Here is a 14,357-nt window from a genome sequence, read left to right on the forward strand (position 1 = left end):
GAACACCAGGGTTTGTGGGGATACAGTACATCCAGGCATTACCATACAACTACAAGCTGGGAGGGAACCTGGGCACCAACAGCCAGGTCTCAGCATCGTCTGGTGTTACGATTCCATAACCCCCAAAGCCACCACATAAGCTACTGATGCCCTATATGAGGCACGGCACAAAGTTCTGGAACCAAGTAAATGCTTCCAGCCCTGACCTAAAGTTGCAGGTGATTGGCCAGATTAATGGTGGCATGTGATGAGATTTCACAGATGAAGAAAAATAAGAGTATTGAAACAAGTATGAAGTATAGAAGACAGAATGGAATGAATCTACGAAGGACTATCGTAATTCTCCCACACGCCCTGCTTACACAAATACAATAACACATGCAGACACCGCTTTAGAGGAAGAAAGTGGACAGAGACGGTCTCACATGGACCAAGGAGAACCTTATGTAAGAACTGAGCTTGCTGAAGATGCCGATGATTATGATGATGGCTTTTCAATGAAGCACACAGCCACCGCCCTCTTCCAGAGAAACTACAGTGTCATCAGTGAAATCCTCAGTGGGAGTGTGGTGCCAGACATTCAGACAGTTGTCACAACAGCTAGAACGCAGGTTATCACAGAACCTTGATGGTTCATCAACTAGAAACTAAACTTCTTTGAATACAGGAGACAAACCAGGAAACGAAGAGGAAATTCCTGGGAAGCACAGATTCATAGAACAATGAACTTAAAAGTTGGTGTGGTTTCCAGGTAGAGGTGGATGTGGAAAAAAGCGCCGCTGAAACTGCAGAGGCAGAGAAACAGGGTCACGAAAGGCTGGAGGGAAGAGAGACAGAGGCAGCAGAGCAAGATGAACTCAGGCGGAGCATCATGGTTTGTGAGGAAGTAAGACAGAGAAAGATTAACCAAGAGCATCCGGAGGGAGACAGAGGAGACACATCTTGAAGAGATGGAAAGCCAACTGGATGGGGAGGAAGACTCATCTACTCCTCAGAGCAGACAGAAGGGGAGTGCACAGGAGGGGCGGACGGCATGTGTGAGGAAGGGACCAGTTAGTAACAATGGCTCGGAGAGCAAGAACGCGACAGTGGAGATCCACCATCAGACCACACACCGGAAGATGAAGGAATAGATGTTCAATGTTAATAGCACTTGAAATCAGTAACAAATGGAAGTACCCGAAATGCCCATCAACAATGTACTGATAAATATGTGTGGGGACGTTTGTACGAGAGTAACAAATATGAAAAAAAAAAAAAAAAAACGACTTCTACAGGCAATAGCATGTATTAAATCTCACAGACAGAATGTAGAGCCAAAGACTCCGTCCACAAATAAAATTCAGAGTATAGTTTCAGTTATAAAAGATTTCAAATCTGGCAAAACTAATCTATGGTGTGTGAAACCAGGAAAGCAATCATTTTGAGGTAGATATTAAGAGTAATGACTAGAAGGGGATTTAAAAGGACTTTTATAGCACAAGGAATGTTTTTTATTTTGATCAGGATTGTGGTTATATGAGCATTTTCACTTCAAGATGATTCATCAATCTGTACACTTTTGACTTGTTCACGTTTATGCAGGTATACCGTACTTTAGGAAAAAGTTTATTTGGAAAAGGATACACACACACCCAGAAAAAAGACATACTATCACCTTAATTATAACAGTAATAATAATAAAAATCTTAAAAGCAATCAGAGGAAAAAAAATGCACTCAGAGCAATATGAATATATACATATTTACTTATTTATATGTATATGCACATTACATATGTATGTTTATATATGTTCTATACACATATTTATATACATTATATACAGGATACATAATACATACATTGTAAACCGTCGAGCAATTACAAAAAAAAAAATCAAGTTTCCAGTAAGTAATGAAGGAAAGATAGCAAAAGGATAACAAATACTAAAGTAGACTTATGGGGCGCCTGGGTGGCTTCAGTCAGTTAAGTGTCTAACTCTTAATTTCAGCTCAGGTCCTGATCTCACAGCTCATAAGTTCAGCCCACCACACTGGCTCTGCACTGACAGTGCAGAACCTGCTTGGGATTCTCACTCTCTCTCTCCCCCTCTCTCTCTGTCCCTCCCCCACTTTCACATGCACGGTCTCTAAATAAATAAATAAATAAATAAATAAATAAATAAATAAATAGGAGACTTAAAGCCAACTATACTGATAATTTTATTACATGTAAATGGACTAAAATAAAAAACTGAGGTCAAGAGAGTAGATCAAAGTTCAAGAATCTATGAGATGCTGTCTATAAGAAGCTTTAAATACAAGAGGATGAAAACAGAGGTACAATATAAACACTAGTAATTAAAAATGGGTTTCAGTATCATAAAAAGCAAACCTAAGAAATATTATCAGTGTCAACAAAACAAACTTCATAATGAAAGTGATCAATTCATCAAGACTTCCTAGCCCTAAATATGTACATAACGCAGCTTCAAAAGTACATGAAGGGAACACTAACCGAACTAAAAGGAGAAATTGAGATTTCAATACTCCTCTTTTGAAAATTGATAGCAGTAGGCCAAAAATCAGGAAGGGTAATAAAGATTCATAATGCTGTCAAATAATGTGAAAAATTATAATACACATTTTTTTTTTCTATCACACATGATACATTCACCAGGATGAGTCATATGCTGGCATTCAAATATCAACAACTTCAAAAGGATTAGTATCATGCAGTGAATTCTCTGGCTGGAACTAAAAATAAACCAAAAATATATTTTAAAATTTCTAAGTATTGAAAAATTAACACGTTTCTAAATAACTCAAGGCAGAAGAATAAAGGATTATAAGAAAAGAGAGAAATTTTAATAATAAAACAGAAACCAAAATTTGTGGAATGCAGCCAAGCAGTACTTCAAGCATTATGTATATTTTCTGACAGTGCTATTATAAAAGAAGGTCGAAAATCAACTATCTAAGGGGCGCCTGGGTGGCTCAGTCAGTTGAGCATCAGACTTCAGCTCAGGTCATGATCTCACAGTTGATGAGTTTGAGCCCCACGTCGGGCTCTGTGCTGACAGCTCAGAGCCTGGAGCCTACTTCTGATTCTGTGTTTCCCTTTCTCTCTGCCTGTCCCCAGCTCATGCTCTCTGTCTCAAAAATAAAGATAAACATTAAAAAAAATTTTTTTTCCTGAATCAACTATCTAAGCTACCACCTTAAAAAAAAGGGGGGGGTGGGGTACCAATTAAACCCAAAGTAAGCAGAAGCCAGAAAAATAAAGGAAGAGAAATCAGAAATACACAAAACAAAAACAACAGAACAGGGGCGCCTGGGTGGCTCAGTCAGTTAAGCATCCAACTTTGGCTCAAGTCATGATCTTATGGTTTATAAGTTCTAGCCCTGCGTCGGGGTTTGTGATGACAACTTGGAACCTAGAGCCTGCTTCAGATTCTGTGTCTCCCTCTCACAAGCGCCCTACCCCCACACTCATACTCTGTCTCTCTCGGTCTCAAAAATAAATAAATGTTAAAAAAAAAAAAAAAAAAGAACAAAGCTGGTTCTCAAAGTATCAATAAAATTGCCAACCTTTGGTCAGACTGATCTGGGGGAAAAAGGATAAAGAACATACGAATTTTCAAATCAGGGATATAAGATAGGACAACACTGAGGCTATAGACTTTAAGGAGTTAATAAAGGAATATTTTGAACAACTACATGACAACAAATTCAACAAAACTGAAATACAAAGGCAAATACAAATTCCTTCAAGACAACTAAATAAAACATGGGCAAGACCTGAACTGATATTACACCAAAAGGCATATCCAAATGGCTAATAACTACATAAAAATTTCCCCATATCAGTCTTAGAGAAAATTGTATTTAAACTAAATCACTTCTTATGCACTAGAATAATTAAAATTATAAAAACAGAAGATATCAAGTGTTAGTGAGGAAGAGGAGTAATTGAAAAACTTGTACTTGGCAAATGGCAGAGCAGAATTGTAGAACAACTTTGCAAGAGTGTTAATTTGATAGTTTCTTATAATGTTAAAAATACCAAATGACCCAGCAACTCCATTCCTTAGGCATTTATCCAAGAATATAAAGACATATCTACATGAGGACCAGTACCAGAATATTCACATCAGCTATATTCGTAACAGCTATTGGCTGGACACAATCCAAATGTCGATCCACAGGTGAACTGTGGTAAAGGTATTACTCACCAGTGAAAGACACCAAATAAGAAGGAACCAACTACCGATGCATGCCCCAACATAGATAATTCTCAAAAACCTTGTGATGAACAAAGGAAGCCACACACAAGAGTCATACTGGAGGAGTCCAAATATTCTAATTTCTAGAATAGGTGAAGCTAATGAAACTGACATAAAACAAGTCAGTAGTTGCCTGGGGCTGGGGATAAGGGAATTATTTTCAAAGTAACTTGAAGGAACTTTCTTCAGGGGCAGAAAATATTCTCTACCTTGATTGTGGTGGTGATTATCCAGATATATCTATTTGTCAAAATTCATCGAATTCTACTCTTAAAATCGATTTTAATATATGTAAATTATGCTTTAATAAAGTTGGCATTTAAAACTAAGCATATGCATGCTCAGAATTCTATAGAACTCTTATAAACTCTTATGTAGTGTGTTCAGTTCCAGTAAATACTCTATTTCAACATTACCAACTGTAGAAATGTTATCCTTATTTTTTAAAGACCATAAATGTATTCAAATGTTAGTAACTCTCATATATCTACCTATATCTATATATCCTATATCTAGATAGATTGATAGATCTGTATGTATATCTATAGATAAATTTCTATCTCCTAGCCCAAATAAAGAGAAAAGACAAGTATATCCCTCAGTGGACAGGAAGGGTTCTTTCCAAGAGTTCCACTCTTAGAACTCTGTAAAGGTAGTACTGATTCTTATTTCTCTACCACTTCAATTATTTTATTTCTTTCTTTTACTCAAACCTCTCAAATTCTTTCTGAGGTAGAGTTGTAAGGAAGATATAATTTGAGGGGCACCTGGGTGGCTCAGGCAGTTAAGCCTCTGATTTCAGATCAAGTCATGATCTCACCATTAGTGAGTTCCAGCCCCGCGTCAGGCTCTGTGCTGACAGCTCAGAGCCTGGAGCCTGCTTCAGCTTCTATCTCCATCTCTTTGCCCCTCCGGGGCTTGCACTGCGTGTCTCTCTCTCAAAAATAAACCTTAAAAAAATTTTTTTAAGATATAATTTGAGGTTATGATCACATATTGACTTATTCCCAATGCAAAATTAAACGAATTGTATTGACTATTTGTTTGAGGGGTGAGGGAGATCCTGTTTTGCTACTTTCCTCCCTTCCTAACAGAGCTCTGTTTTAAGTCCCCTTGTTGTTTGGGCTCCTTGGAAGGTAAATCCAGAAACCAGTCACATGATGCCATCAAAAAGGGGTTCCCCCTTTCCGCTTTGGAGCAGCCTGTAGGCAGGCATGCAACTAGACTGAGGTGGGCCATTCCTCTCGCTCAGGGCCCCAGCTTCTGATCCACTAAAGTAAGACTGACAATGCCACAGGACATTATCCCAGTAACAGGATTCCAATCGGATTCTTCCAGCTCAGAGGTCAGTGCAAGATTTCCCATTTCCTCAGGAACAAAAAAGCAAAGGGAAAGGGAGGGATAAATACAAGTGCTTAGGAATTAATTCCATGTGACCTTTTGTGACCAAAAATGCCAAAAAAAAAAAAAATCACTAGACAATCATCTAATTTCTGCTTAGAAACATGTTGAAGAATCAGAGAAATTATAGTTCATATATTTTATGTGAGAATTCAAGACAATTAGTAGGTGAAGGAAATTCAAATAAATATATGAAAACATAAAATTAGTTACCTAAATTCAGAAAAGATAGTAAATATTAATGAAAGGGAAGATTAGGCAAAGCAATCAGGGAATGGAGTAGGACTCAAAGTAGACCTGAATAAAAGCATTTTTTTTTTAATTTAGTTGAAAAACATTGATAGGGATAGAATTCTATAGGATTCTGGCTTTTCTATTTATATCACTTTGCTTGATAGTATAGTACTTAAAAGAGATAAGGAGGGTTGGAAAAAAATCATGAGTGGCCTTTCTGCTTAAATACAACTGTATCCATAACAAACAAAAATCCCTAAACTTTTGTATTGGTCTCCTACCGTGGAAATCGCTGTCACTATATATTTTACCTGTTCTTTCATTATTTGACTCGTTAGATTTCTGCTACTTAAAATGCCTTTTCCCCCTCAATTCTTGCTGTTTGTGGAAGTTTCCCTTGCAAATGCCTTCTATCCCCTAGTTACCAAATTTCCAAATTCTCCTTTGTAACCTCCAGGTTTTATTGATGTTTCTTTCAGTATGTATCAGTTATATAACACAGGGCCCCTGATATGCTCAGCTGTTTTCATCTTATGGCATAGAAACTTAATACGTCCAGTTACTACACTAAGCATAAATGGGAATAAACAATTATCTGTTGAATTGGTAATTTCCCAGATACAAGTTACTTGATGTTTTTATTAACCCTCAGAATGGCAATGTTATTCAGTCCCCAAGCCCAGTGAATACTCCATGGGAGATTCAGCTACTTCATTTACACAATCATCATTTAAAAACTAAAGAGAAAAATTAAAACGTCTCTTCAGCCAAAGACACCTTTTAACAAGCCCCTTTTTAAGATTCTGTCATAAAATATTAATCTCCAACAATTTTTAGTTCACTTACACAAGAAAGCTATTTCAAAATCTGATGCCAAAAACAAGTGATCAGAGATAAACCTATCCAACTTAATCAAAATGAAGTTCTATGGGAATTACGTATGATGAGTATCCAAATAGAAAGCTTCGCTTACTCTATATAGGAAGACCCTATAAATACTGGATGGGAACAATCCTGTTTCAGCCTTTCTCAAGAGCACACTGAAACCATTCATGTTACTTATTTCAAGTACAAATGAAAACATACCCCCCCAAAATGTGTTAATCATAGGGGTCAACAGAGAATTTTCAATCTTGATTCTATCAGCCACTCTCAGGCTACCATTATTGAAATGTTTCCACCAGCAGCGAGGACAGCACAAGGTCCTAGGAGGCAGTGGACAGACACTGGTAGTACAGCTCATATTGCAGCCCAAACTAGCACTCAACAAAATGCTGCCAGAGGCAAGTCCCTTTCCATCATGTTCCTTGCTTTGTCCAGTCCTGTTGCGCACTTGATCTCTCCAGCCCCTTCCTTCTGCCCTCAGAGGCCTACTGCTTCCACAAGCCTTTCCCAGGGCAGCCGCCACCATCCGTGTCTAGACCCAGCCTTACCCTGGAAGAGGTCAGGGCAGCAGCAGATGAAGTGGCAGGCAGCAGACCAGGTCCAGGACTTGGATCGTAGCATAACCACAGATGACTTGACTGGAGTTAAACACTTTGAAAACATGACGTCTGACCACATAGGGAGAAAATTTAGCGCCTACCAACACTCTTAGACACCGAGTCTAAGCACAGCCATCAAACTGTGGGCATGATCCATTACCTGCCCCCTGGATGCCCACTTCCCCTACCCTACCCCATAGGCAAACTACCTCAGGTCTTTCTTCACTCTTTTCCACCTCTTTCCTTTATCCTCATCCTGTCCTACCCTTCCTTCCTAGTTCTCAACATAGATTAGGTCTCTCCAAAACGAAAAGTAAAATCTTTTCTGACCCTGCGTCTTGCTCTTTACCAGTAGTTCTCAGACACAACAAGGGAAGAGGCTGCTGCTGGCATTAGTGGGTAGAAGCCAGAGATGCTGCTCAACATCTTGAAATGCACAGGGCAGCCCCCAAGGCACACAATCACGTGGTCAACAGCGCTGGAAGTTGAGAAATCTTGCTTTAGGCATCCCTCAACTTCCTGTCAGGTCATCTACCTTGAGCAGTTTCTACCATCACCCTTCGAGCTCAATGCTGAACCTGGGAGAACTTGCTCCCTGTTGTCTCTGTTCCACTCACACCCCTCCTGCAAAGGTCATGCACAATTCTCCTCCAGAAAAACTCAGTAGTTATTTTAGTCTCTCTTGTCTTTTTTACTTTGCTTTTCAACCAAGATAACCTTTACAAAACTGTGTTCTCTACTGGTTTCTGCGACCCCTCACTTTATGGGCATCACCACTGGTCCTGGCAGGATAAAATCTGAATACCTCTGCCTGGCTGTCATGTCTGGCATTGAATCCCAAAGGTGTCCCATTCACACCCGGCTTTCCAGCCATGCCAACAGTTATTATGGATTGCCAACGAGGCCTCTACCCTCTTCTTTGCACATGCCATTTACCCTTCCCACCAGCCAACCTACTCAAGTCCTTACCCAACTTTCACAATTCAGGGCACGTATCTCCTCCACTCTCACAACTTTCTATTTTGCAGAAAGAAATCTGTGCTGTTCTTGGTGCCTCCTGCATGCATGACATAGAGATTGTAATACTTTGAGTTTCTACCTTGTTGTTCAACTCAACAAGCTATGATACCTTGATGTCTCTCATCTCCCCTCCCCATGAAAATAGGAGCCCCTGAATCCAGGTTCTCTGTGTTTTTATACAGCACCTGGTAAATGGCTGGTGCTAATAAAAGTTTGTAAAATGAGTAAGTCATTTGAATGCTAACAACATACTTGTTACATCAACAATTCTCTAGCTATCTCCCACTACTTCCTTTAAATTCTCTGTTTTTCCCTCTCTTCCCACCCCTTGTCAGTGAAAAGATCCATGATCTCTAAACCACCTTATCAAGGCTTGGGGTGGCTAGGAGTTAATATAACAAATTAGCCTGTTTCAGACATGAAGGAGCTGAGACACAGAGACGCTAAAGGACAGAGCCTAGTGCCCAGAGTGCACTCTTAGGAGATCCTTGGCAGACAGTGAGTGGGAAAGCCAGCTCCATTACAGCAGCAATAAACGAGGCAGGGGCAATGCCCCCTTACGATATTAACCCACACTGACTTTGGTTTGTTTGTTTCTGCTGTTGTGTTTTTGACTGGGGCTGTTGACTCATACTCAGGCATCACTGAGAAGGATCTGGCTCTACTCTACTGCACTTACCCCAGTCAAATGTTCCCTAGTGTGCAATGGCACAGCTGACCCAACACTGTCCCCAAACACAATTTCCTGTTTTTCACATTTTTGTTGACTTATTTGCCCCTGACAACATTCCCAATTAGACATGGTCATTCTTGAGGCTTAATTCTCAGCTCAAAAGTAAAGACAAAACCCCAACTGGGTCTAATTCAAAATTAAATTCATGCTAAGATAACTATGTTGGTTTGAAACACTAAATGTTTTCAACTAAACCAGCTCAACGGAAAACACAAGGACAAATTGGTCCAAGTTTGTTCAAAGGGCTGTATCGTGTTTTAAGGGTAAATGGTAGTCAAAAGGTAGAGTTTATATAAAATCCCAACGATAAAAAAAAAATGGCATTCTGCTTGAAAAAGCAGTTTCTGTAAAATAACGTATGTTTATTTATACCTAAAATACAAAATATTACGTATCATACTTCAAAATATATACAATCTGTATCAATATTTTAAAAGGAGAGCTATACTGACATGATGTAATTTTGTTATAATTTTGAAAATCACAACAGTATGTTTGAACAATTTGTCTTCACAATATGTTTAAAATGTAGAACTAAACAGCAAATGATGCATTAATGCCATTTTCTCTCTCCAAAACAAACATTTAGCATTCAATATTTATATATATCCCCAAGTAAATGAACTTTATTTCTCACTTGCCAGCAGTTTCTTAGAAAAATAAACCTAAAAGAAATAACTTCTGTTTAAACATGTTTGATCTTAGGGGCCCCTGGGTGGCTCAGTCAGTTAAGGGTCCAACTTCAGCTCAGGTCATGATCTCGCACTGCAGCATATCGAGCCTTGTGTTGAGCTCTATGCTGACAGCTCAGAGCCTGGAGTCTGCTTCAGATTCTGTGTCTCCCTCTCTCTCTGCCCCTCCCCAGCTCACGCTCCATCTCTCTCTCTCTCTCTCTCTCTCTCTCTCTCTCTCTAAAAATAAACATGAAAAAAATTTTAAGATGTTTCAAAAACTTCAGACAACTTATCTAATGTACAAAAAATTGCCTTAATCTATAAACTAGTACGTGAATGTTAAATTCTACTTTTGTTTTAATGACTATTAAAAATTAACTTCCTTTACCAGTTTTCTTAAGCTAAAAATCAGTAACAATGGTTAATATTGTGGCTCTATTTTGGGTATACCTAGGAGGCTATTTGAATTCTTCTCAACTGAGTTGTGTAAGCAAAGTAAAAAGTTCCTAGGAGAAATAATTAGGCTTCTGAAACTGAGATGTTATTATATTAGGTCAGAGAGGTCCACAGCTAAATTTATCATTGAAAATGATATGAAATGTCTCTTTTCATATGCTAAATATAATTACCTGGTTATTTGCCTTCTTTAACCATAAAATTCAGTGAACTAACAAAAACTCAATGCAACTCAACACATAAAAGTTGTTTTTACAGTGATTCAAAATCAAAGCTATGCTTTCCCATCTTGGTCTCACTGAAAACGGTTTCAGTTAAAGCAAAAAGGTGCTGATGGGTAATAGCCAATCTGCAGTGAAAGAAACCACAGACGATGATGAGCTAGAGCTAGGAGGCACCAGTGTTCAAAGCCTAATTACCCAGATGTCACAAGTACAAAATTACATGCTTTTATAATGTTAAAATAAATAAGAAAGCTCCCAAAATTTTTCCCAGTGAGTATTAAAATCTAGTTAATCCCAATGGTCTATAGAAGATTCTTTTATCCCAGTGGCACTTTCCTTGCTGTCCTAAAAACGTACCTTGAGACCACAGACCTCTACCTCTGAGCCAACATGGGCAAGATTATGCACTAGAGCTTGGCCTGGTGGGGGAGTAGGGGACAGAAAATACTAGCCTGCTGCATGTTACCACTGTACTGGATGTTTTCATAGACATTTAGCCTTATACTTGAATGCTTTTTGTTGCAGTTAAGAATGTGAAGGGGCGCCTGGGTGGCTTAGTCTGTTAAGCATCCAACTTTGGCTCAGGTCATGATCTCTCAGTTTGTGAGTTCCAGCCCTGCATCTGGTTCTGTGCTGACAGCTCAGAGCCTGGATCCTGCTTCAGATTCTATGTCTCCCCCGCTCTCTGTCCCTCCCATGCTCATGCTCTGTCTCTCTGAATAAATGTTAAAAAAAAAAAAAATTAAAAAATAAATAATGTCAAGACCCAGAGTCTGAAAAACTTGCCCAAGCCAATGGCAAAACTGGGAATTTTAACAACTTCTGTTCATCTACAAGGCATTTTCTCCAAAACTTCATTAGACAACTCCGATTTAAAGATATGGACACAGAAAGGACATAGATGAACACATCAACTCTGGTCGCGTCCTCTTAATTATGTATTTGAATAACAATCCAACTCAACAGGAGCAGTATTGTATTAATAAGTAACACATTACATTAGCTGTGTTGGAAGAAGCTCCCCCGCCCTTATTATATTCCTAATGTCAAACAGTTTCAGGCATTTATTCAAAATGTACAACATGCGTCTATTAGAAACATGTGCTGAAATTTTAACGATCACCCTCTCATACCAACCCTCACCCATACAGACCGGCCCATTCTACAAAATGCACTGTCACCAGCTATCAACAAAACAGTCATTAAGAGCTGACAAAAAGTTGCAACAGCTAGATTTCAATCATCTGTCATGATTTCAAGTTTTTCCAAAGAGAGTGAGCGAGCATTAAGTATATAAAGCCATTTCACTGGATCACGTTTTGTGTTTCAGACTCAAAAGTTTCATTGAAGAAAACCAAGTTGAACATAGTTGACTACATCCAACACAAGATCACACAGCCCTTCTCACAGAATCAACTCAGATCTGGCAGTGAGACTGGAGCTTCCGCCAAGAGAATTTATGTGGGTATTTCTCAAGGAATGAGAGAAAGAAATTGAGAGAACACAGTTAGGAGTTCAGGAGCAGCTCTCATGATACAGTCAGTTCTTCCTCAATCCTAAGCACCTGAGGGATTAGAGCTATGCTGTTTAGTATGCTCACCACTAACCACCTGTGCATATTGATCACTGGAAATGGGCCAGTGCAAATGGGGAAGTGCTAGAAGTACAGAAGATACCCTACATTTCATATAAAATATATAAATATATATAAAATATAAAAAAGAAAGCAAAATATTAAAATTTTATTACATGTTGAAATAATACGTTGTATATGCTGATCTATATTACTTGTTATTAAAATTAATTTCATCTGTTTGGGTTTTCTCTCTTTTAATGTGGCTACTATGAATTTTTAAATTAAAAAAAAAAGTCTTTATTACCCATAATTCCAGAAGAATTGAAAGCAGGATCTCAGAGCATTATTTGCACACCCGTGTTCATAACAGCATGATTTAGAACAGCCAAAGGTGAGAATTACCCAGATGTTAATCGACAGATAAAAACAAACGAAATATGACATATCTATACAATTAAACCTATTAAATCATAAAAAAATAAAGTACTATTCCATTTTACAACATGGTTAAACCTCAAGAACATTATGTTAATGGGAAGAAACCAGTCACAAAAGGCTACCTAGTATACAATTCCAGTCATGTAAACGTCCAGAATAAAGAAACGTATAGAGACAGAAAGTATGTTCCTGGATGCTTAGCTCTGGGAGCAATGGGATGAGGGAATAAGGGGTAATAGCTGCAGAGTACAAATGTTCTTTTTTAAATTATTAAACCATTCTAAATAGACTGTAGTGAGGGATGCACATATTTGTGGCTATACTAAAAACTACTGCAGGTGTATGAATTAATTTTCAATAAAGTTCTTTTTTAAAAAGACAATAAGGGAAAATCCATTTTTAAAAAATGCAATCTACATGGAGTGGCACCTGCCAATAGACAAAGCTGGCAAGGGCAGATTTTTTCTCTCCCCTTGAAGGACACTCCACATCCTTCCAGATTCCATCCAAAGTTTTCAATGGCCCCATGGCCCAGGAGCAGAATCCTTACCAGGTGAAGCTCTGTAGGTCTTGCCCTGCACAGCTGACTGCTCCCCTAAATGTATGTACATATATGCAACCCCACTGAAACTTCTACCCTTCCTATGCAGAAATGGCTAGGAATAAAGACTGCTCAGCAGAGAAATGGGAAAAAAATGCTCACATAATACATTAACCATTTACTTGTTAGCAAAGCTATATAATTAACATTGTTGCTAAGAGCCACAGAAGTTGCTAGACAGGGACCATGTAACTTCTCAAAGTAACAAAGAATAGATGCATTTATAAAAAAGAAAACTGTCAAAATTTTTTTCGTACTGAATTGCATAAAATATGTTGTATTTGAAACAAAGGAAAATGTTTCTCCCCCAACAGAATTTTAAAAGCCAGAAAGAGAACTAATGGCATTTCATCAAAGAACTAAGATATTTTACATTATTGCTTCTTAACAGTCGTCTGTAAGGCTGCATTCTCACAACTAAATAAAAATAAGAAGAGACTGCAAAAGTGCTACAGTGAAATGCAACTTTTGACCTGTGTTCAACTGGCAGAATGTTTTAAGGACTGACCTGCTCAGCCTGTGGATGAATGAAGTCCAGGCCCTTGCATAAAAAGGAAACTGTTTAATGGCCCATTCACTCTGTACTTGCAATAGGAGGAAGACAACAGGATTCACCCCCAAATTAAGCCAACACTAAGATGCTATTTTCCCAAATAGAGGCAGAAGGCTACATCACACATATGGTATCTGTCACATGACTCAAAACCCATGAAGACAATTCTATGTTTTTTTTGTTTTTTTTTTTTTAAGTCAAGGATCTGTGGATTCATTACTAAACTTTGTTAACTAACCCCTCTGGTAGTAAGGGATTTATGAAAAAAATGCAATTATAAAGCCTTTTCTATACTTTCAAAATGTATATTAGGGGTGGTCCGGGTGTCTCAGTCAGTTAAGCATCTGACTTCTGATTTCCGCTCAGGTCATGATCAGACAGTTCATGAGATTGAGCCCAACGCTGGTCTCTGTGCTTACAGGGCAGATCCTGCTTGGGCTTCTCTTTTTCCCTCTCTCTCTAACCCTCCTCAGCTCATGCTAGCGCACACTCTTTCTTAAAATAAACTTAAAGAAAAAAAAATAAGCATTATGTTAGTTTTGGCCAGGAATACTTGTACTTTCTAAATGGTGATTTATGTCATCCTATAAAGTGGTATAGTAAGACTAGCATGCACCTAGCATCAGTTTTAAACCAGAACTGAGGACCCACCGTGCACTATTTAGGACCCAAAAAGGGAGAACTTTCTTTCATATCACT

At 38.5% G+C, this 14,357-nt stretch overlaps 1 pseudogene; it reads left to right on the forward strand.

The window, feature by feature from the left end:
- The first annotated feature begins 425 nt into the window (after positions 1-425).
- LOC112869917 (SWI/SNF-related matrix-associated actin-dependent regulator of chromatin subfamily E member 1 pseudogene) lies at positions 426-1,147 on the forward strand (annotated as a pseudogene).
- Positions 1,148-14,357: the final 13,210 nt, after the last annotated feature.

Source organism: Puma concolor, chromosome B1 (assembly GCF_028749965.1).
Source record: "Puma concolor isolate L17-30 chromosome B1, mPumCon1.1.hap2, whole genome shotgun sequence".
Lineage (NCBI taxonomy): Eukaryota > Metazoa > Chordata > Mammalia > Carnivora > Felidae > Puma > Puma concolor.